The sequence below is a fragment of the Pteronotus mesoamericanus genome, unplaced genomic scaffold (assembly GCF_021234165.1).
Source record: "Pteronotus mesoamericanus isolate MK-2021 breed Mesoamerican mustached bat unplaced genomic scaffold, CSHL_Meso_final contig_20, whole genome shotgun sequence".
Taxonomy (NCBI): domain Eukaryota; kingdom Metazoa; phylum Chordata; class Mammalia; order Chiroptera; family Mormoopidae; genus Pteronotus; species Pteronotus mesoamericanus.
The window spans coordinates 2,212,596-2,234,704 of record NW_026555085.1 but is presented as its reverse complement, the minus strand read 5'-3'; the positions used below and the strand labels follow the sequence as shown (position 1 = coordinate 2,234,704).

At 43.1% G+C, this 22,109-nt stretch overlaps 1 long non-coding RNA gene and 2 other non-coding genes across 3 annotated transcripts; all 3 read right to left on the bottom strand.

Annotated features, from left to right (window-relative positions):
- Window positions 1-16,375: 16,375 nt before the first annotated feature.
- Window positions 16,376-18,815, bottom strand: LOC129067325 (uncharacterized). Its single transcript, XR_008528756.1, has 4 exons — window positions 18,777-18,815; window positions 18,517-18,556; window positions 17,604-17,783; window positions 16,376-16,592 (listed from the first exon to the last, which is right to left on the bottom strand). It is a non-coding gene; the product is annotated as an uncharacterized LOC129067325 (long non-coding RNA).
- On the bottom strand, window positions 17,883-17,950 carry LOC129068013 (small nucleolar RNA SNORD52). The gene has a single exon (XR_008528832.1). It is a non-coding gene; the product is annotated as a small nucleolar RNA SNORD52 (small nucleolar RNA).
- Window positions 18,661-18,723, bottom strand: LOC129068017 (small nucleolar RNA SNORD48). Its single transcript, XR_008528835.1, has one exon. It is a non-coding gene; the product is annotated as a small nucleolar RNA SNORD48 (small nucleolar RNA).
- Window positions 18,816-22,109: the final 3,294 nt, after the last annotated feature.

Here is a 22,109-nt window from a genome sequence, read left to right as displayed (position 1 = left end):
TAAAACTTTTACTGAAGAAGTTATATACCTGGGGTGTGACTACCCATCATGACCTGCCCAGTTAGCAATTTATGATCAGGTCACCCTGTGAGGTTACTTTTGGTTTATTAGAGTGCACATTTTTGGCCCACAGCAAACTATAGTTCATAGGCTATCTACTCTCTTTGTAAATACAAAAGTATCAAAAGGCCACATCTTCAGTGGATGAAGTAGCCTCTGTCTTTGCTCTGGATGGAGAAAAAAAATAGAAAGGAAAAAGAAAAATGTCCCTGGAAAATTTCAAACAACAGTTCACACTCCTGTGGGGACTGGGGCCAGAAATCACATTTCTTGAAGCCTCCAAATCTGCAGTCCAACAAATTTAGTTACTAAGATATAATTTATCAACAATAAACTCCTAGCAGTGCCACATCTTTTTCTAAATTTTTAATATGTTTATTGGTTTTAGAGAGAAGGGAAGGGGAGCAAAGAGAGCGACTGTGTGTTAGAATGTACTGGGACATGGAGGATCTAAGCCACCACCTATGCTGGAACAAAGAGGGTGGAAGGTGTGCATCACTGGCTAAATACCGGACCATGAGATTCCCCATTATTAGAAGCAAATGAGGCATAGTCTCAGGCATCCCGCTGGAAACAGGTTAAATCCTCACTGCCCCTCCCCTCTCATCTGAGCTTCTCCCAGAAACAAGGTCCATTAATCTCCTGAACTTTCTGTTCCCCAAATCAGCCATCGCTGATCAGAGGACATTGTCTTGCAAACACCTATACCCAGTACACCTGGGGCAGATCAGCAGGGTGACCTGCCCTCCCCAGACATCTGCTACACACCCTTAAAAACCCTCTACCTTTTCCCTTGCTGCTGCAGTCTGCTTGGACTCAGCCTGCCTGCTTGCAGTGTCTCTCCTTGAATAAAGCCCTCAGTTGGACCTTTTGTCCCCCGGTCCTTTCTCAGCCACCTCAGTTACCTAGCAGAGAGTAGCACTGGAGCTCCAAACCTAAACCAGGGAGCTCCTTAAGTGTTCACGATATTCTGAGAAAACCACCCAAAGAACTGGCAGATGTGGACATGCCAGTTATTACTCACATTACAGGGGAGTGCACCAACGGCAGCCAGTTGATGTGAGAGAGACCACACCTCTTCCAGTCTGAGGCTCGTTATAAGGAGTTCCAGACAAAGGAAGTACAAGTCCTAAGTGTGACTCTAAACTACATTACCTCAGTGTGTAAAAGGGTCAAGAAGCAATCACAGGACAAGTAGCCACTCCCAAAAGGAGATAAGGGAGTTACAATTCATTCCCAAAACAATACGCATTCCTTCTGGACAGTGGCCATCTGACCAGCCCTTAGTCATGGGAGGGGGAAGGGCCATTTCCATGGACCCCACTGAGAAAGAAAGAAACATTGACATTTGAGAGAGAGACATCAATCAGTTGCCTGTGGTACACGCCCCAACCAGGAGCAAACTGGCAACCTAGGTATGTGCTAAGGTGGTCGGTGATGTGGGCTGTAGAAGAATTCACAAAGAGAAGAAAGTGTAGAGAGTAAAGTTTTTATTCACTCTCCAAGAAGGAGAGGGGCACGGTATGGAGAGATACACCAGCACTGAGGGGTGGGGGCTTTAAGCTTTTGTTGGATTTAAAAAGGGTGGGGGGGCTGCTGTTGGGTGGCCTCCGGGCTGTTGGGGTGTGGTAATGTGGGGCAGCAGTTTGTTCCAATGTCATCTTCTGCCTGTGGCTGCAGGGAGTAGTTAGTTCTGTTCTTGCTTTCCAGTAATTTCCAGTCCTTTGGACAAGCTCAGAAGAGTAAAATGGCAGTCATGTTTAACAAGGTCATAGGCCTGCTAAGCAAAATGGTGCCACACAGCAAATGGATTTGGCTTTGTCCTTTTGGTATGTGCTCCAAGAACTGAAACCACAACATCTTGGTGTGCAGGACAATGCTTCAACTGAGCCACACCAGCAAGGACAGTGCCAGATCCTAAGCTCAGTGGCAAGTACATCTAGTTTACTAATCCTCTTTAAATTGTGCATAATTATTATATACACTTTTGTGTATATTACATACGTTACAACAAATAACATAGAAGAAAAAAGTATCAGTGGAGAACTCTGACTAACTTGACAAACGCAGAGCTACAAAGCTGGTTGTGCCCTGAGCGAGGTGTGCCAACATGCATCAAAGGAGGGTGAGGCTGGAGGAGGAAGTGAAGATATATAATCACCTTTTGCTTCAGTACCTTAAGCCCAGCTTTGCTATGTTCCTATCAATTAACCAATTTAAGGGATGAATGATGTTTGACTTCTACCAAGTTTGGTTTTTGTTTCGTTTTGTATTTTAAAGATTTTATTTATTTATTTTTAGATACACGAGAAGGGAGGAGAGGGAAACATCAATGTGTGGTTGCTTCTCATGCACCCCCTACTGGGGACCTAGCCTGCAACCCAGGCATGTGCCCTGACTGGGAATCATAGCCTCTTCAGAGCTTTTGGTTCACAGGCCAGCACTCAATCCACTGAGCCACACCAGCCAGGGCCAAAGCTTGGTTTTGATCTTTGGAATTCCTGGACATATTGAGATGCCCTTGATATTGGAGGTGAAAGTGTGGTAGGGAGCAGCATCTGGGGACTAACATGGATTCACTGAAAATGTCATGCCAACCCCAGTGTCAGTTCCTTGTCCACAGTTCTAAACAGAGATGAGAAGTGTTGTGTATCAGCATGTCTGGGTCTTGGTAAGACATTTGATAAAGTCAGAGAAACCACAAGGAAACTTCTTGGACTCAGGTATACCAAAAATAGGTGGAATTCACTTGCCACCATTGGAGAAGACTTTTATACCAATTCCTTACAAACACAATACTGTAAATAAAGGAAAGAGGCGAATCATTTATCCTGCCTTTGCAGTAATAGTAAGTAATTCGAGTTGGACCAAGTACCAGTTGATGAAAGATTACTTATGTATTACTTATTTTACAGAGGAATGTCAGCTACTAAGTGCAGGAAAGAATAATCAAGTTAGAAAACCATCATTTTGCAAACTTAAATGAAATAATTAACTCAGGTGAAGGAGTTCAAAGAATGTTACCCCAAAATATGCTGCTTTAGCATATCAATTATTTTGAGTTAAATGTGCTTGAAAAATAGCAGGTACAAGAAGGACAGTCTGACCTTCCTTTTTCCTCCTGAAAGCAGAACATAAAACTCCCATGTGAAAGGTGCCCTCCCTGTACCAGGAGTTGAGACCAAGAGAGGTCTATACAAACAGACCTTGTTAAAATAATTCTTATTTCCTGTCAGGGTAGCTCATTTAGTTAGAGCATTGACTCCATATGCCAAGGCTGCGAGTTTGATCCCAGGGCTGGGGCACATATAGGTATCGACCAATGAATATATAAATTAGTGGAACAACAAAAGCAACATTTCCCTCTCTCTCCCTTCCTCTTGAAACCAGAAGTCAGTATTCATGATGCCTATCACTACCTTCAGTTTCTGAAACAATAGCGTTTTACACTCATTAATTACTAATAACTTGTACTTAAAACTAAACATTTCCAACTCTTGAGTTCCCTCATCATTCCCTCCACTGTTAGTCTAAACTATCTTACTTCCATGAGATCAGTTTCATATGGAAGTATTCACATTGCTGTTGAGCATGCACCTTAGCATTAGACAGTCTAGTGGAGGTTCAGAAATACACTTAATTGCAGATCCACATAAGGGGGCATATTGTATGCAACAAGCTATGATACTGAAAAAGATGAAAAGAATGAAAACCAGTGCCTCTCTAAGACCAGTAATACCAGGCAGCCAGGAGGTTAGTTTAGACAAATCAATACCAAAGATTCCCTCTCTTTGTTTTTTCTTTCTTTTTTTTAAAGATTTTATTTATTTATTTTTAGAGAGAGTGGAAGGGAGGGAAAAAGAGAAGGAGAGAAACTTCAGTGAGTGGTTGGCTCTCATGTGACTCCTACTGGGGACCTGGCCTACAGCCCAGGCAAGTGTCCTGACTGAAAATTGAACCAATGATCCTTTGGTTCTCAGGCCAGCGCTCAAGCCACTGAGCCACAGCAGCCAGGGCTCTTTGTTTTATCTCGGTTACTGCTTCATTTGCTTTCTTTACTTTATACTCCATGAGCTGTGAATTAGGTTGAAACAGAAGAGTCCTTCAAGTTCTTCACATCTGTGATTGTGTCTTAAATGGAGGTAGTCTGTAGCTGCATGCATTTTTAATACTGATTCTCTAATTTGTCCTAGTTTTTGACTAATGGCTCGTGAGGTGGCATTCAAAGCCTTTGCCCAAACACAGGCTAATCTACCCATTTTTACATTAAAAAAGTTTACCATGGCTGGCATTACAAATATAGTCAAAGATATAGTCAACAGGGCTAAAAATGTGCAAATAACTGTTACAGTCAGGTGCAAGGGAGAGTTCCCATCAAGCCTGAGTGGTGTGGGGCTTCTGAGGCATAAACACCATCAGTCTTCCCAGAGAGCATGGCCCCCTGGAACTCTTTGCTGGAATATAGGAATAAACAATCCTTCCACATATTAGAAACCATCCTGCAGGTAATTTGACATTACTAAAGGCATAAGATACATTAGCGGTGGTGTTGCAATTCATCTCCACTTCTGCTGAAAGCACAAAACAGATGTTAGTACAGTTGATGAAAGTTGCACACTCTCAAACCTCCACCCCTTCCAACATAACAGACACACTGAAAGAAAGAAATATGGCCCAAATGAAAGAACAGATCAAAGCTCCAAAAATAGAACTAAGCAATGAACAGATAGCCAACTCTCAGATGCACAGTTCAAAACACAGATAATGTGGATGCTCCTGAATTGGTCGAGTATGGTCACAAAATGGAGGACAAAGTGAAGGCTACACAAAGTGAAATGAAAAATATACAGGGAACCAACAGTAAAAGGAAGGAAACTGGGACTCAAATCAATGATTTGGAACAGAAGGAAGAGATAAACATTCAACCAGAAAAGAATGAAGAAACAAGAATTCAAACATGTGGGGAGAGGCTTAGGAACCTCTGGGACAACTTTAAATGTCCCAACATCCAAATCATAGGGCTGCCAGAAGGAGAAGAGGAAGAGCAAGAAATTGAAAACTTATTTGAAAAAATAATGGAGAACTTCCCCAATCTGGCCAAGGAAATAGACTTCCAGGAGATCCAGGAAGCTGAGAGAGTCCCAAAGAAGTTGGACCCAAGGAAGCACACACCAAGGCATGTCATAATTAAGTTACCCAGGATTAAAGATAAGGAGAGAATCTTAAAAGCAGCAAGAGAAAAGGAGACAGTTACCTACAAAGGAGTTGAGTCTACGTAAGACTCTCAGGTGATTTCTCAAAAGAAACCTTGCAGGCAAGAAGGGGTTGGAAAGAAGTGTTCAAAGTCATGAAAGGCAAGGACCTACACCCAAGACTACTCTATTCAGCAAAGCTATCATTTAGAATGGAAGCTGTCATTTAGAACAAATAAAGTGCTTCCCAGATAAGATCAAGTTAGAGGAGTTCATCATCACCAAGCCCTTATTATATGAACTGTTAAAAGGACTTATCTAAGAAAAAGAAGAAGATCAAAAACTACGAACAGTAAAATGACAACAAACTCACAACTATCAATAACTGAACCCAAAAAACCAAAAACATAAACAAACTAAACAACTAGAACAGGAACAGATTCACAGAAATGGAGATTAGAGGGGACGGGGAGAAGAAAGAGTGGGGGAAAAGATACTGTGAATAAAAAAAGAATAAGAAGCATAAATAATAAGTACAAAATAGACAAGGGGAGGTTAAGAATAGTATAGGAAATGGAAAAGCCAAAGAACTTATATGTATAACCCATGGACGTGAACTAAAAAGGGGAGAATGTTGGTGGGGGGGGCGGTGCAGAGTGGAGGGGAATAAAGTGGAGGGAAAAAATGGGACAACTGCAATAGCATAATCAATAAAATATGTTTTAAAAAAAAAGAATTCATGAATCCCACTTCGAGGAGTCACCCTTATCCTAGCAGCGTAATAGGTAAAACCTGATCCCCATGGCGATGAATTTCTTGACACAGTTTGGCTATATTTTTCTTCAAGGTGTGATTCATCTTTACCTTCCTTGAAGTCTCTATGCTGTGTGGAGTCTCCTCCACTTGATTCCTAAAAATTTACTAACCTGTGTAATTTCTGAACAAAAGCATGTCCGTTATCACTCTGGATGACACAGGGTAGGCAAAAGCGAAGGATTATTTCCTTCAGTGAGGCTTTCATTACCTCTGAGGATTTCTCAGTTCTAGTGGGATAGGCTTATAACCATCCTGAAAGAGTGTCAACGAAGACTAACAAATATTTCCACCCTTGGACCCTGGGCGTCTGGGTAAAGTCTACTTTCCAGTCCTCAAATGGACACTGTCCTTGGAATTGTTTCCCTTCTTATTTTGGATGGGGATGTGTCTTGGGGCACTCAACACATCTAGCAATTACTTTTCATTTGGCTTTAGAAATTCCAGGACCTGTGAGCCATGGTTTAATCTAGGTGGTTAATGAGCCCCTTACCTAGTGACTGGCTTGATGTAAAAGCTTCATGACCGGCTCTACTAAATGTTCAGGAAGCAGTATAACTCCTTTCTTACTCCTTCTCTTTCCACTATCAGGACCTTCTTCATCAAAACCCCATTTCTTAGCTTTCTCTGAGTCTGCAGTCAAATATTCAGGGTTGAATTGTGGCAAGGCTGGAACAGGTACCAAAGGCATCATAAATGTTCATTTTGAAGCCTCTTTCACTGCTTGATTGGCCAGACTGTTTCCTTTGGCCACTTCAGTGTCCTCTTTCTGATGCCCAGAGCAGTGCATAACTGCTACCTGTAGAGGTACCTGAACAGCTTCTAACAATTTTAAAATTTCTGCTGAATGTTTAATTTCCTTTTTATTTGAGGTTAATAGTTCTCCTTCCTTCCTGATGGAACCATGTGCATGCACAATTAGGAATGTGTATGACCGTAACTTGTTATACACACTCACTCTCCTTTGGTGTGACAATTCCAGTGACCTTGTCAGTTAAATCAGTTCAGCTTTCTGAGCAGACGTTCCCAGCGGTAAGGCTTTGGCCTCTGCTATTCCTTCGAGTTACAACTGCATACCCGGCCTTTCTGTTTCCTTTGTCCATATAACTGCTTCCATCTGCATATAAATTCCAGTCTGCTTCTTCTAGAGAATGGCGTGTAAATCAATTCTAGAATAAAATATTATCAATTATCTAAGCACAGTCATGTATTAGCGCAGCCAAGTCAGGCTCTGGGAGAAGAGAGGCTGGCTTTAACTTAGAGTTTGGAGGTGGGCATTAGGCTTGCTGAGAAGAATGGCTTGGCACCAGCTCATTCTTCCAGCAGTGAGCCACAAATTTCCTTTTTGTTCCAGCAGGCTCAACACTTGCTGGGGTGCATAAATGGTGATAGGCTGTCCCAAGGAAAATTTTCACTTTCCGATAAGACCTCACAAGTGGCTGCCACAGCTCTCAAGCGGGCTGATCACCCCTGGACAATGTGATCTAATTTCTTTGACAAGTATGGGACGAGTTGCAGGATGTCACTAAGCATTTGGCTGAGGACTGCTAGGGTAACACCCTGCCTTTCATGAACATATAATTGAAAGGGCTTTAGTAGGTTTGGAAGCCCAAGGCCAGTGCTGAAGCCACATGCACTGTCAGGGACTCAAAAGTCTGAGTGCACTCCTTTTTCCATGCTAAAGGATTATATTCCAGTCCTTTCAGAGTTTCATACAATGGTTTAGCAATGAACCCAAAGTCTGGAATCCAAATGTGGCAGTAGCATACTGTGTTGCAGCCTCTCTAGGCTAGATAGGTCCACTTGGGCCTCAGGTAGATAGAAGAAGATGCGTAGAGCCTTGGGGATGCTTGACGTGCCTTTATTCGGGAGAGTCACACAGGCACAAGCCCAGTCCAGGGAAACCACCCAGGCCACAAAGCCTGTATCTGCGCCACACACAGGCCACAAGCCCATGTCCAAGTCGGCATCCCAACTCCCCACTTCGTCCAAAGCTCCTATCCCTTAAATACTAGCCCCAAACAAAACAAGCAATCAGGCCAGAAAGGTGAAGTAACTACCACGAGCTGCACATGCGATCCTACTCAAGGCTACTGGGCAGTTTATCGCCCCCGGGGCTCAAAGTCCTGAGACCGGGGCTAAAGCCTGTGGGAACACTGCTATATCAGACTCCTCCAAGGTTGTGAGGAGCTGCTCCCTCCGGTTACCCACGCATCTAGGTGAGGGAGCCAGACTGCCTCCACGTACCCTACACACGCCATTCCCAGGAATCCTCTTAACTATTTCCCAGTATTAGGAAGACTCGTTTGAAGTACGGTTTCTTTTCTGTTTCCAATAGGACTCCTTTTGCCAGGTTCAAGCAGGAACACAAGAAACCTTATTGTTTGTTGGCAAATCGCAACCTTTTCTGCTGATACTTTATAGCCACAAAATGCCAGATGGTTCATTGTAGCTACAGTGCTAGGTAAACATTGCTGAAATGATGTCCAAGCAATTAAGAGATCCTCTACATATTGTGACACAGTTCCTCCTTCTAGTTTTAGGTCCCTTAAGTCCTGACTCAGGGTCTCCCCCAAAATTGTGGGGGAGTTCTTGAACCCTTGTGGTAAGTCTATCCAGCTGTACTGAGTCTTGCCCAAGATTCTGGGTCCTTGCATTCAAAAGCAAACAACAGTTGAGAGTCTTGGTCAACTGGAATGCAAAAGAAGGCATCTTTTAAGTCCAATACTGAGTATCAAAGGCTGTCCCGTGGTATACTGTTTACCCGCGTATAAGGGTTCAGGGCAGTGGGGTGAATGTCATATACAATGTCATTTATGGCCCAAACTGATACTCATTTGAGTGAGGTTTCTAACTGGGCAATATGGCTGTACTGTATGGAGAGCAGGAGGTCTGAATGAGTCCATATTCCTGAAACTTCTGAACTATTGGGCATATTCCTTCTAAGACCTCTTTCTACAAGCGATACTGCCTCTTATTGGGAGTTCCTACCCCTGGTTTGAGGTCATCTTTAGCAGGGGAGGATTGTTCAGCCCTCCCTGGCCTTCCAGCAGCCCACACAATGGGGTTTATTTGATTCCTGATTTCTTCTGGCCAGGGATGTGCTGCTGCTGCTTCCCCGCACAACTTCGAGGAGTTGCCATGCATACTCCAGAGGGACCTGTAGGTGGAGCTGTTGCTCCTCTGCAGAAAAAGTGATCTGGGTGCAGTTTTGACAGCAAGTCCCTTCCCAGTAGAGGAATTGGACACTCAGGAATATATAAGGATTTATGAGTTAAAACCGTAGCTCCTATGGCACATTCTTTTGGGTTTTTTAAGAGACTTCTTTCATTTATTTATTTATTTATTTTTAGAGAAAGGGGAAGGGAGGGAGAAAGAGAAACATCAAGATGTGGTTGCCTCTTGAGGGCCCCCTACTGGGAACCTGACCCACAACCCAGGCGAGTGCCCTGACTGGGAATCAAACCTGCAACCCTTTGGTTCTCAGGCAGGCGCTCAATCCACTGAGCCACATCAGTCAGGGTTCCCATGGCACATTCTAATGGTTTCAAGAAAAACTGGCTTTCAGAGCTTCCAGAAATTCCAGTTATAGCCTGCCAGGAGGACCTAATAGCCATGGAGTATGTCATTCTCGTATCAATCAAAAAGTCTACAGTTTGTCCCCCCGTGGTGAGCCTCACAGAAATTCCTGGGGGGTGACTTTAATAGGCTATTGTAATGAGAGAACCTCTGGGCCCCATCATACATCATCAGAATAAATTCCTTTTCCCAGCATAACTCTCGAGTTCTCAGACTCTGGCTCACTCTTCCCTCTCTTGGAGCACTCATTCTTCCAGTGCCCCTTTCCTTTGCAATATTCACATTGATCAGTGACAAGCATTTTAGATGGGGGTCCGGTGCCTCTTGCCCGCTGATGGGATTGCCCTGAAGCTTGTTCCAAGAAAACAGTGGCTGATATGGCCTTCTTTTCTTCTCTGCTATAATAAACTTTGAAGACAATGTCTATTAATTGGGAAAGATTCATGTCTATTCCTCTCTTTAACTTCTGAAGTTTCTTTCTGATGTTAGGGTGCACTTTGAGAGATAGAGGTCATATTCAGCACTCTAATATTTTTCAGGGGCTTATGGATCCAAATCAGTATATTTTCCATAGGTCTGGTAGAGTCTTTCAAGAAACCCAGAGAGATCTTCTGTGGGCTTTGGCTGTACGGCCTGCACCATATTCAAACTTTTCTGTTTACCGACTCCTTTTTTCAGTCCCTCAAGGATGCACCACTTACAATGCTTCTTAGAGCATTCTCATTAGCGTCCCACTTGAGCTCGGTAAAAGGTATTGCCTTGGCAGGGCTGGAAGCCCCATCTGGATTTTCTTGGTGCAGTCTCAGAGCCTCTTCATTTGCCTTATCCAGTACCAGCCCCCCATAAGCAAAATATTTAGTAAGGCTTGTATGTCTGCCCAGTTGGAATGGTGTGTGGCAAAGCTGACGCAACTACATCAGTCATTTTAGTAGGATCATCCCTATAAGAAGGATCTTAGTTCTTCTAGTTTAACAGGTCCAATGTAGAAAACAGAGTATGTGCCCCATGTTATCCTGCAGGCTGGCCCTCTGGCCCTGCTCCCACTGGAAGCCTTTGCAAAGGGTATTACCCTGCCCCAGTAAGGGTCCCTCCTCCACGAAATTAGGTTTGGGACGGAGAGACCAGTTCAGGCTCACTTCCTCCCCCTCCCTCAGTCAAGTAAAGGAGGAAGATCCCCCAGGGCTGGAGGGACCGTGCGAACCCTGACCATGCTCACAGCAGCCTTAATATCTAGATCTACCTGGTCCCTTTCCTCTGGACAATGAATTTCTTTCTTTTTAATCCTACATCTTTATTACGTAAACGCATAAAAGCTTTCTATGTAAGGCAGTTCATCCAATTTCCCTGGTCTTTGACAAAACAACTCTAATTGCAGTATAATATAGTAATTTAAAGACCTGTTCAGTGACCAGCACTCTCCTAAATCCAGGTAACACATAAGCCAAACAGTATTGCAATAAAAACATTTTCTTTTTAGTCATAGGTTTATAAGCATAGGTCAGCCAATCAGCCAAAATTCGATCCAAAGGGCTGTTTCCCAGAACGAAGGCTTTTCCCTCCATTCTACCAGAGATCAAACCAAGTTTTTAAAAAAAGAATAATGAAACATTATGATCCCAATACAAGGCGCTGTGTGATACATAGCAGTGGTAGAATAAAAAATGATCCCCTCTAAAGATATTATAATATATATAATATGTATATATAAAATATATATATATATTCACACACAATTTATAGTTTTTCCATATTGTCTAATATGGAAAATTGTTGACAATTGTTGAATTTAGGTGGTGGGTATATGGGTATTCTTTAATGTATTCTTCCTACTATTTAATGGTTTAATGACAAACAATAGCCAGCCTAGAATGTGACCCACTTCCACCTGAGGTTTACCTGACTGTGGGTAACATAGTTTAACATTTTAAGAGTTACCGGGTACTTTAACCCTTAGAATAAGCTTTCCTTTTTCTTTGGGAAATAACACAACAATCAAAACACAATTATTAAGTAGAATGTTAATGGACAAGGAAGTACTAGAATAAATAAACTAACAGTTAGCCCTGAGCTGCTGGAAGACAGATGCCCCCATATGCCACAGGCAGAGCTAAGGATGGTACCATTGTAACAAAACATGGGGTGAGAGCAGCTCTTCACAAAAAATGCTGAAGGCTGGAGTATCTCATCCCATCCTTCATGTTAATTCCCTCTTCATACTATTCATGTTCTCTCTACTCCACATTATGGATGATTTCTTCTCCCAATTCACACTAATTCTCTATTCAGCTGGTCTGTTATTTAACATGTTTATTGTGCTTCCTATGTATTTATTTCAATTCTCAAATTTCTACTTGCTTCTTTTTCAAATCTGCCTGCTTTTTTTTTTATAATGCTCTGTTCCTGCACAATGGACTAAAATTTTTCCTTTACCTCTGACCATCTTCAGCCTCCAGGAGTCCTGCTATTTTAGTCATTTTATCACTTGTTATTGTGCCTGCTGCCTTGCTCCCCTGGGCATGAATAGGTCCACGTTTTTGACTCTGGCTCATCTTGGGAACTGTTGTCTTCCAAGGGAGTGCTGACTCTGGAGTCTAGCTGTGTCCCTGTGGGGTGGCTTAGTCTTTGCTTTTGCTCAGCCCTTGAAGATTCACAGGCCCCCAAACATATCTTTAAGTTTAATTGTTCATAGACACATAAATATTTTTTAAAAATTGTGTCATGAGCTTCCATGTACACCTCCTTGACTGATCTCTCTCTCTACGCACCCCCTTGTCATGGCCCACGTAACTACTATACTGAATTTAGCAGTTAGCGATCCTATATGTTTCTTTTACTGTACTTAACTCTAAACATGTTGTTCAACTGTAAATGTTTTTTTTTTTCTAATCCTCACCCAAAGATATATTTATTGTGAGAGGAAAGGAAAACATAGATATGACAGAAACATCGATCAGTTGCCTCCCATACACACTCTGACTGGGGATTGAACCTACAAACTTTTGTTGTACAGCATGACACTTCAACCAACTGAACCACCCAGCCAGGGCCTGTCAATGTTTTTAAACATTACAAACTACATTTTGTATCCTTCTGTGGGTTGCCTTTTTTTCCCCCCATAGTTTGTGAGATTAATCCATGCTCTTATGTTACTCTTTCCACTGCTGCATTGAACACATCATTGCTCTGTGGTATTGTTTTATGAAAATACAATTTACCCATTTCTCCTGTTGGAGAACATTTGGGTGGTTTTTCTTCTGATACAAACAACACTGCCAAGGACTTTTGTGTACATTCACCCTCTATAAGCATGTGCATTTGCTTGGGGTGTATTACCAGAGTGGACATGGTGGGTTTTAAAAAAGTATGTCTCATATTTAAGATATTACCAAATTGTTTTCCAAAAGGATTGTATAAAGTCACATTCTCACAAGCAATGTCCAAAACAGTTTATAAGTTTATTTCTAGGCTCTAGGATTTCCTCAAACTCTAAATTACATCCACAGACTCTGTTGGCACAAATTTGGATCTACCCAACAGACTAAGGCTGACCCCAGCTGGTGGGAAAACTACTCTCTGAACATGGACAGGACAGCAGCCACCAGTTCCTGGCTTTATTCCTTGTAGGTGGCGCAGAAGGGAGAGATGAGGCAAGGGATAAGAGCTAGACTGGGAGGCCCTTGTTGGGAGGCCCTTGTTGGATGGCCATTGTAAAGACTGGCTTTCACTAGGATTTTACACAGTGGAGAAGTAAGACCGAAGTCATGATTTGGAAGAAATCTTCTGACTGTTGTGCAGATAGAACATAATGGGTCCAGAGTGGAAGCTAGATCACCGTGAAAGATGTTGCTGTCATGTAGGTAAGCTGATAGTGGCTTCCACCAGAATGGAGTAGTATTGGAGATGTGAAATGCAGTCTGATTTTAAGGTAGTGTCAGAATGATTTGCTAGCACATAGGACATTGTACATGAGAAAAAGGGTCAAACAGACTCCAAGTGTTCTGGCCTGAGCAACTGGAAGGGTGGAGGTGTTGTCTAGAGGGGCTGGCACTGATCAGTTGAGTATTTCCGAGATGAGAGGCCTGGGAGGTTCACTGGGTGACTGAGCTAGCAAGCCAGTCTCTGCTCAGAGTGACTGTAAAGAGCTATGGGGGGTGGAAGACTGGTTACTTCTGAAGTTGCTCCACTCCTAGAACCTGGCGGGGCAAGAAAGGCAGTGTCTTGGGGTGGTTTTATCAAATCAACTCTAAGGGGATACTTGTGAGGCTCCAGGATGCAGAAGACAGAAGTCATTTCGAAGCCTGGAATACAGTTCACATGACCATCTTCACCATGGCTGCAGCTCAATCTTATACTCCAAACCTGGGGTTGGCAGAGGACTGAGTTTCCCAACACCCAAGAGAGGACCATACAAGTAAGGGCAAGAGAATGAATACAAGAGACCGCAGGGATAAGATGAAGTTTACCATCTAACAGGAATGCCAGGGGCTGACTGAAGTACTAACTAGGCTGCATAAGTTAATGACTAAGTTACCCGGAATATGATTATAGCTAATACTTACATAGGGTTTGCTATGTGCTAGGCACTGTTTTAAGTGCACCTACGTATCTTTAACAACTCTGTAAGGATAGGTACTCTTTTATCCATTTACAATGAGGACACTGTGAGTGTGGCTAACTTAGACAAGAAAACAGTAGTGTTCAGTTTGGCTCCAGAATCTTAACCAGTCCCCTACATTTACTATGAGATAGTCACTCCCAGAAAAAGGCACTTATGAAAAAAGCAAGTTGCAGAACTACATGTAGGATTAGTCCATTATTTATGAAATTCCAGAATATACAAAACCAAAAAGAAATGTAGAATAAAAGCATAAAGAACAGTCAGGAGATTGATAAAGCCACAGTTCAACTGGGTGGTTTCCTCTGATCGGGAAGGAGAAAAAGGGAAATTGAGTCAAAGGCAGGTTTGCTTCAATTATGGATGTTTTGAAGCCGGGTGATGGATTGGTACATTGGAGAAAATGGAATTAGAACGCTGATACTTCCCATCTCTGGGTTTAAGCAATTTTTTTTTTTTTTAAACAAGACAAAGTTTATTTAGGAAGTCAGAGGTAGAAGTGAGGTGTACAAGAAATGGGTTCAGCCCTGGTTGGTGTGGCTCAGTGGATTGAGCACCAGCCTGTGAACTGAAGGGTCACCGGTTCAATTCCCAGTCAGGGCACATAGGCATAGGCAGAAAACAAATTGTTTTCACAATTGCAGGCCAGGTCCCCAGTAGGGGGATGCAAAAGAGGTAACCACACAATTGATGTTTCTCTCCCTCCCTTCCCCTTAAAATAAAAATGAGATTTTAAGAAAAAATAAAATCTTAAAGAAATGGGTTCAGGAAACACACATTAGAGAGGCAAAAGAAGGATCTTGAAGCCTAGGAAGGGGAGGTAAAGGTAACACACCTGGGGGAAGACAATGCAGACCATGCCTTAAGCAAATCATCAAACATCCCTTAGCATTCCTCTCCTTGGCAGTAAAGTGGGCAAAGTTGACTTTTAGGGATTCAGTGAAGAAAGTCATGTAAAAAGCACAGAGCTATGTACTAAATACATGGTGACTTCTAAGATATAGAATGGGGCCTGAGAACCAACTAGAGTCATGTGCTTGGTCAGAATCTTCTTAGTATTCAATGGTAGTAATTCAGAAATCCATGGGGGAAAAACTGTGATTCTCCTACCCCAACCCCAGTTCCAATCACCTCTGCCAAAGTAACCTTAACTGGTAACAGACTAGTTTAAGAACATGAGGGAGCCAAATGAAGGATTTCAGTAAAAAAAATACTACCTATTTTAATCCACCATGTTTTACAGGACACATTCCTTTTAAATAGGGCTAATCCTTAAGTTTTGGGCCAAAGACTGAAGCTCAGGGAATCCCTGATCAGAGAATAGCAATGGGAGGTGACCATATCCTCTGGGAGTAACAAGGAAATTTCAAGTAGAAAAACTAGCAAAAGTGATTAAGAAAAATAAAGGATGCCGTGATTGCTGTGGCTCAGTGGGTTAGGTATCACCCTGCAGACCGAAAGGTTTGATTCCGGGTCAGGGCACACGCTTGGGCTGCAGGCGAGGTCCCCAGCTCGCATTTCTCCCCCCCGACCCGCCTCTCTGAACATACATACACACATACATGACCTTACCCCCCCCCAAAAAAGGGATGGAAAAAGTCTTTGCTGGTCAGTTGAAGTGGTGGTAGAACAAGCTACATATGTTCAGTAGGAAAAGAAATGCAGAAATGCAATTTTTAAAAGATGAGTCAACAGGTACACCAACTGGTGATAAAAGAATCACCACCGCCCATCTCCGTAATTTTTTGCACCCTGTAAAACTGTAACCCATTAAACTCCCCATCCCCTGACAACCACCAGTATGTTCTTTTAAAACGTATCTATACAACCTGTTTTCACCAATTCATTAAAAGGCAAATTAAGTGACTATGTCAGTACTGTTTATCATAAAAACCCCAAATACTGGTTAATAGCATCTAGTACATTAGCATTCTATGATACTCAGTCTAGAAATCCTTAACAATGTCAATGTATGGTATAATCTTAGTTTTTTCTACATACCTATAAAGAGGTACAGCTTGATGCCAACTGCAATGCTCCTTCACTGGCAGTTACTACTGTTCCCTTCCGCAAATCTTTTTGAACCAACTGTTTTCACTGAGACCAAAGAATCTACTTTATTTCCTTTAATATATTTTATTGGGATCCTTTTAATAAAACCAAGTACTTATTTGAGACAAAAGTCAAGTGAAAGACAAATCATAATTAAGCTCCCCCAAATTTCAAGGCAGTTGTTTTCTCCAGTAAGTTGACAGCTGCTCACACTGGCTAATGCAGGAAGTTCCTAGAATCTGCCCAACATCAGATAGAGGGCATACTATGTCAGCAAAATCCTGAAATTTCATAAAAGAAACACATATCAGAACCATACAAGCAACTGTCATTAAAACACAAAGCTGAGTGGGCAGAGGAGTTGCCAAATGGCAGAAAAGGGAGGCCTACAAGTGATGTGAGCCCTGGCCTGTGAATGGAAAGGTTCCTGGTTTAATTCCCAGTCAGGATTGCCAGGTACCTGGTTGGCGGCATGTAAGAGCAACTGATCAAACTGGTTTCTCTCACACACACCCTCTCTTTCTCCCTTCCTCCTCTCATCTCTAAAATAACATTTGCCCTGGCTGGTGTGGCTCAGTGGACTGAGTGCTGGCCTGTGAACCAAGGGGTTACAAGTTTAATTCCCAGTCAGCGCACATGCCTAGGTTGCCAGCCAGGTCCCCAGTCGGGGGCGTGTGAGAGGCAACCACACACTTGATGTTTCCCTCTTTCTTCCTCCCTTCCCCTCTCTCTAAAAATAACTAACATCTTTTTAAAAAACAGTGATAGCCCTGACCGGTGTGGCTGAGTGGATTGAGCACTTGGCCTGCGAACCAAGTCCCCAGTGGGGGACATGCAAGAGGCAACCACAAACCGAAGCAACCATGCATTGATGCTTCTCTTTCTAAAAATAAATAAATAAAATCTTAGAAAAATATTTAAAAATGGTGTTCAAAAAAAAGTGGTAAGAGTGGCTCTACCTACAGCCCAGTTGCAGCTCTAACTGCATGCTCAGTTGATTGAGTCGTCTTGCAAAGTGAAAGGTCAGTGGTTCAATTCTAGGTCAGGGTACATGCCTAGGTTGCGGGTCAGGTACCTGGTTGGGGCACCTGTGAGGGGCAACCAATTGATGTTTCCCTCTTTCTCCCTTCCTTCCCCTCTCTCTAAAAGTAAATTTAAAAATCTAAAAACTTAAAAAAAAAAAATGAGTGCATCAGGTGATGTCTAAGATCCTCAGAGAAATGTTTAGAGACTTTAGTCCAACCAGGCCATCACTACCACTCTGGGTCTGGGAGAAAAACCAGCAGACTCACCATAGTGGCCCAAGAGAATGTACTGTCATACATAGCCTGAAGTGGCAGGAACCATGAGCTAGTCATCCAGCCATCTCGACGGCACTTTTCCAACAGGAGCAATCTTAGGCTTTCAGTCACCAGTTTTAGTGGTGAATCTGGGAAGGGGCAGTGCCCCTGGCTAGACTTCCACAGCTCATGCTACAAACATAAAACAGGACAACCAATGAAAAAGGACAAGCAGAGTTACAGCCCATCCACTGGCCCTTCTCAGAGACCCAAATTTCCAGTTCCCTGTATGAGTCAGAACTTAATTTTTTACATCAAGACCAGCGTCAGAGACTCTAGTCTGAGAAATCATCATTCCCAAATCAGGGAGACCTGGATCAAGGGAAGCCATTCTAGGAAAAGATCTAGAACATATGAAGACACAGGAATGGGTAGTTAGGGAGAAGAAAGTAGGAAATAAAGTCAGAACTGCACAGAATAGCTCCAGCCCAGCATGCAGGGGACTTGACAGTAGGAAAAGAGGTGAAGAATGCAGGTTTAGACAAAAATATGGGGTAATACGAAAGATTTTTCAGAATGTAATCAGCACAAGAAAAACACAAACCAAAAAGTGGCGCTTGGAAAAGCACCAAGTGCAATGATTACATTTTTGCATGTGTTCTTAGAAAGCAGGCAGACTCAACAGTGTCGTGACCTCTAGAGGGAAGGGGGTGCAGGGCCTGGGTAGAGGTGGGCAAAGTGGGGTGTGCGGAGTATCCTTGCGGAGTATCCTAAGAGTGTCAACGATAAAAATAAAGTTTTGTGGGTTTTTGTTGTTGTTGTTGTTGTTGTTTAAAGGCAGGCAGACTCGATAGTGCCCCCATGAGCTTGGGAGCAAGATGGTCTCTGAAAAGGTACTCAGGGCACTCTTCCACTTAACACTCACCTTTATTCAAGAATAACACGCTGGTCTACATCTTAAAGCCCTAATGGAGAAATAAAACACAAGATTTAGGTGGTTAATAAGGGTTCCTGGCCATGAACTTCTGCGTGAGCCAGGTACTAGGGATCCCCGTCCAGGGAGGGATGTGGTCAGCGCGCTGCGGTTATAGCGTCAGCGAGACACTCAGAGTCACCGAGAGCCATCATCACCCCCATCCTACCCCAGGGCGACCACAGCCACTCCATCTCGCACAATCCACTCACCCTTGACACGCTGCAGACCCGCCCACGAGAATCAGGGCCTGTAAGGAAACCAATGAGTCAGCAACGGCCCGGACGACTCTAGTCAAGTCCCCCATGCCCCGGACTGGGTCAGTTCCAAGCAGTGGCGTCACGCGGACATCAGAAACTCTAGTCTGTAATGGTAATTCATCCTGCTCAGTCCTAGACTGCAGTCCCCTCACCCAGCAGGGCCCTGAGTTACTTGCCGGCAGGCAGCTGTGCAAAGACGTTCATGGCGCCGGGGCCCGCCACCATCCTCTCCTTAGGAAGCAGGTAGCGCAACAGCCAACAAGCACACACCGCCACACCACTCCTATCACCGAACAATTCGCACAAAGAGAACGGTAGCGTGAGGGCCCTGCTATTTATAGGATCGGGGGCCTGACGGCCGTGGCTGTCTTCCTAGATGCCTGGTTTGACCCGCGACATTTGCTCATTGTTCGTCCAAGTAAGAATAAAAGAAAGTGAAAGAGAGGCCATCAGTGACTGTTTAACACTGTCCTGGGCAAATATTCGGAGATATTTTGTGTATTTTGAATAACAGGTGAGGTGACTGGCCAGGGGGCGCTGAAAGACCGGGCGCCCGCCACTTGCGCACGCAGCACAGAGCTCTTCCTAGTGGCTGGGCCAGTTACTGTGTCAGACTCGAATCTCGCCCTCGGCCGGCCTGGCCCAGCTTGGGGCCAGCCAGGGTCACTCCCAGGAACTGTCACCCCGCTCCGTAGAGCCAGCGAAATCTTAATTCGCAACCCCACTGGAGCCTGCAGATCTATCAGGCACATTAAACTTAGTCTTTAACTGTATTGATATAATTGACTACAACAAACTGCACAAATTAAAAATACGTAATTTGATGTCTATAAACCACTTTCTTATGCGTACACTTCAGTTAATGTTAAGTAATTCACATTGTTGTGTAACCAGTCTCCAGAACTTTATCTTGCAAACTGAAATTCTACACCCATTAAACAGCTCCTCTCCAGTCCTCATTCGTTTCTTCCCAAGTAGTGCCTGGCCCTGGAGTTGACCAAAACCATGAGGTATTCAGTATGCTCTCTGAACAGCACCTTATGGAAGGAAGTGTTGGAAGCAAACCAACTGGTGTGTGGCTACAGCTAGGCCATATTCTCCCTTTACTAGAATTCTCTCAAATACCTTCCCTAATCATTTGCTCTTGGCCTATAATCCATCAACTTGTGTATTATCCCAAAGCCCACCTACTTGGACCCTTCTATACCCCCTCATGTATAAGTGCAAGTTATTTTTGGTGATGTATGTTGGCATCTTTTTCATCTTTTGAGCAAAAGCCACATATAATGGTGACTTGGGAGGTTTTGAACCATATTAAATGAGTCTCCTGGGTCACATAATTTAGACAGTGAGCATAGAGTAAAATTTGGAGGAAAGCCACTGTGGGTGCAGGAAATATCCTTTTACTTTTTCCCCAATTTTCCATCTGCCCTGACCTTCCCCCAGTTTAAACCTTCCATCAAAAAAATCTCTTTAAAAAAAACAAAAACAAAACATCTTTCAAGAGTCCTGTGGCATACATTTATTTGATATATTTCTCACTCCAGGGGCCTCGCCTGTGGCTGATGTTGCAAAGTGAATTTTGCTTGAAGTTTCAATGTTATGTGTACAGGCAGGCAATGACTTTTTTTTTATTTTTTATTGTATTTTTTTCCAAATAATGACATTCTATTTTGGTTCCTACTGAACCACTTCCCTAATGAGGAAATCATGAACTGAACTGGCCCAGCCTCAGGAATTCTCTTATGTTCTATTACACTGTTGCTTGGAAATGCTATTAATAATTTCCCTAACCTCTACCATTGCTGCTGCTGCTGCCAGCGGATTAACACTTTTAAGGCCTTTCCAGCCTTCAGGCTCCCACTCAGCAATAAGCCCCTTACCACCAACTGGGTCCCTGGAAACAGACACCTTCCTGTTCCTAAAAATAACAACCAGGAGTAGCTCTGGTGCACTTTTCTCAACTTTGGTTGCACATTAGAAACACCTGAGCAGCTTCAACAAGCTTTAGGAGGACTTATCTATACACTGTCATTCCTAACAGGTGTGATTTCCTCAGAGGATAATTGAAAGATATAACATGGAATTTTCATTTCTTTGATTTTGGCATAGATACTCATATTTCAAGGCTGTTTTTGGCAGGAAGAAAGTTGGGATTCTCTCAGGTTAGAGGAAGTGTTCAGGACACTTAATTGCTAGGCTGGAAGAATCCCCTAGGGAAAGGCTTGTATGGAAGCAAAGATTGTTTTCCCTATCTGCCCAGCTCTATGCTGTACAGCTTGTATCTCCTCCTTTCTGCATTAAGTTTGCTATTGTTTTGAGCTTGTTCATTAAAAGGGACAAAGAGGGTACTGATTGTTAAAACTGGGGTAAAAACACGACTTAGAACCTGACATGTACTGAACTATCCAGTACCAACAGGGTTCAGGCAAGCCTGGCCCCAAACCATCACTTGTGGTAATTTTGTTCGGAACATAGTTAAAGTGGCCACCTCCACATGCCCACCTATTAAAAAAAAAAAAAAAAAAAAAAAAAAAAGAGGCTTTATAATACCTGATGTGTAGAGGACAGTGGAATGAGGATTACTGAGGTGACCCAAAGAACCTGGTAGTGTCTAGCCCATCCCTCTTTATTGCCATGCCCCCGTAAGAGTATTTCACTCCTCCAGACTCTTGTTTCTGTAACTGCAGCTTGGAGGACCATGACTGAAGGTGTCACTTACCTAGAGTGTATTTCTGCTCAAAATGACATTACAACTTTGGAACTGAGGCCATTTGGACAATAAAAAAAGAGGCAACCAAAACTCAAGAGAATAGCTGCATTTGACCACCAGATAGGATTCACAGGGTTAATCTGCAGCTACTTTTTGCTCTTATGTCTGTCCTAAATGTCTTTATAACCTCAACATAAGACTAGAAAACTCACAGGTCAGAAGTGGGTACTAAAGAGCTCTGCAAACATCAATGCAAATAAGGAACCATAACCCTCTCTAAATACAGCCTTGAAACCCACACCAACCTCTCTTTGCCAAAACCCTATTGCTGCTCCTGTTCCTACTTTTCTCTAAAACAAGCTCCACCCCAATCAAAATGGTCACGTAGAACGTTTTCTAACACGGATATGATTTACCACCTAAAATTAAGTTCCAACAAAAACACCCGTAGCCACAGCTCCCAATATTTGTACCAGTCATCAGAAGCACTGTCCCTCCCACAATGTATGGAATGCAGACATTTCAGAAGAGTCCATTAACTCTCCCAAATAAAAATAGGCACACATTAACAC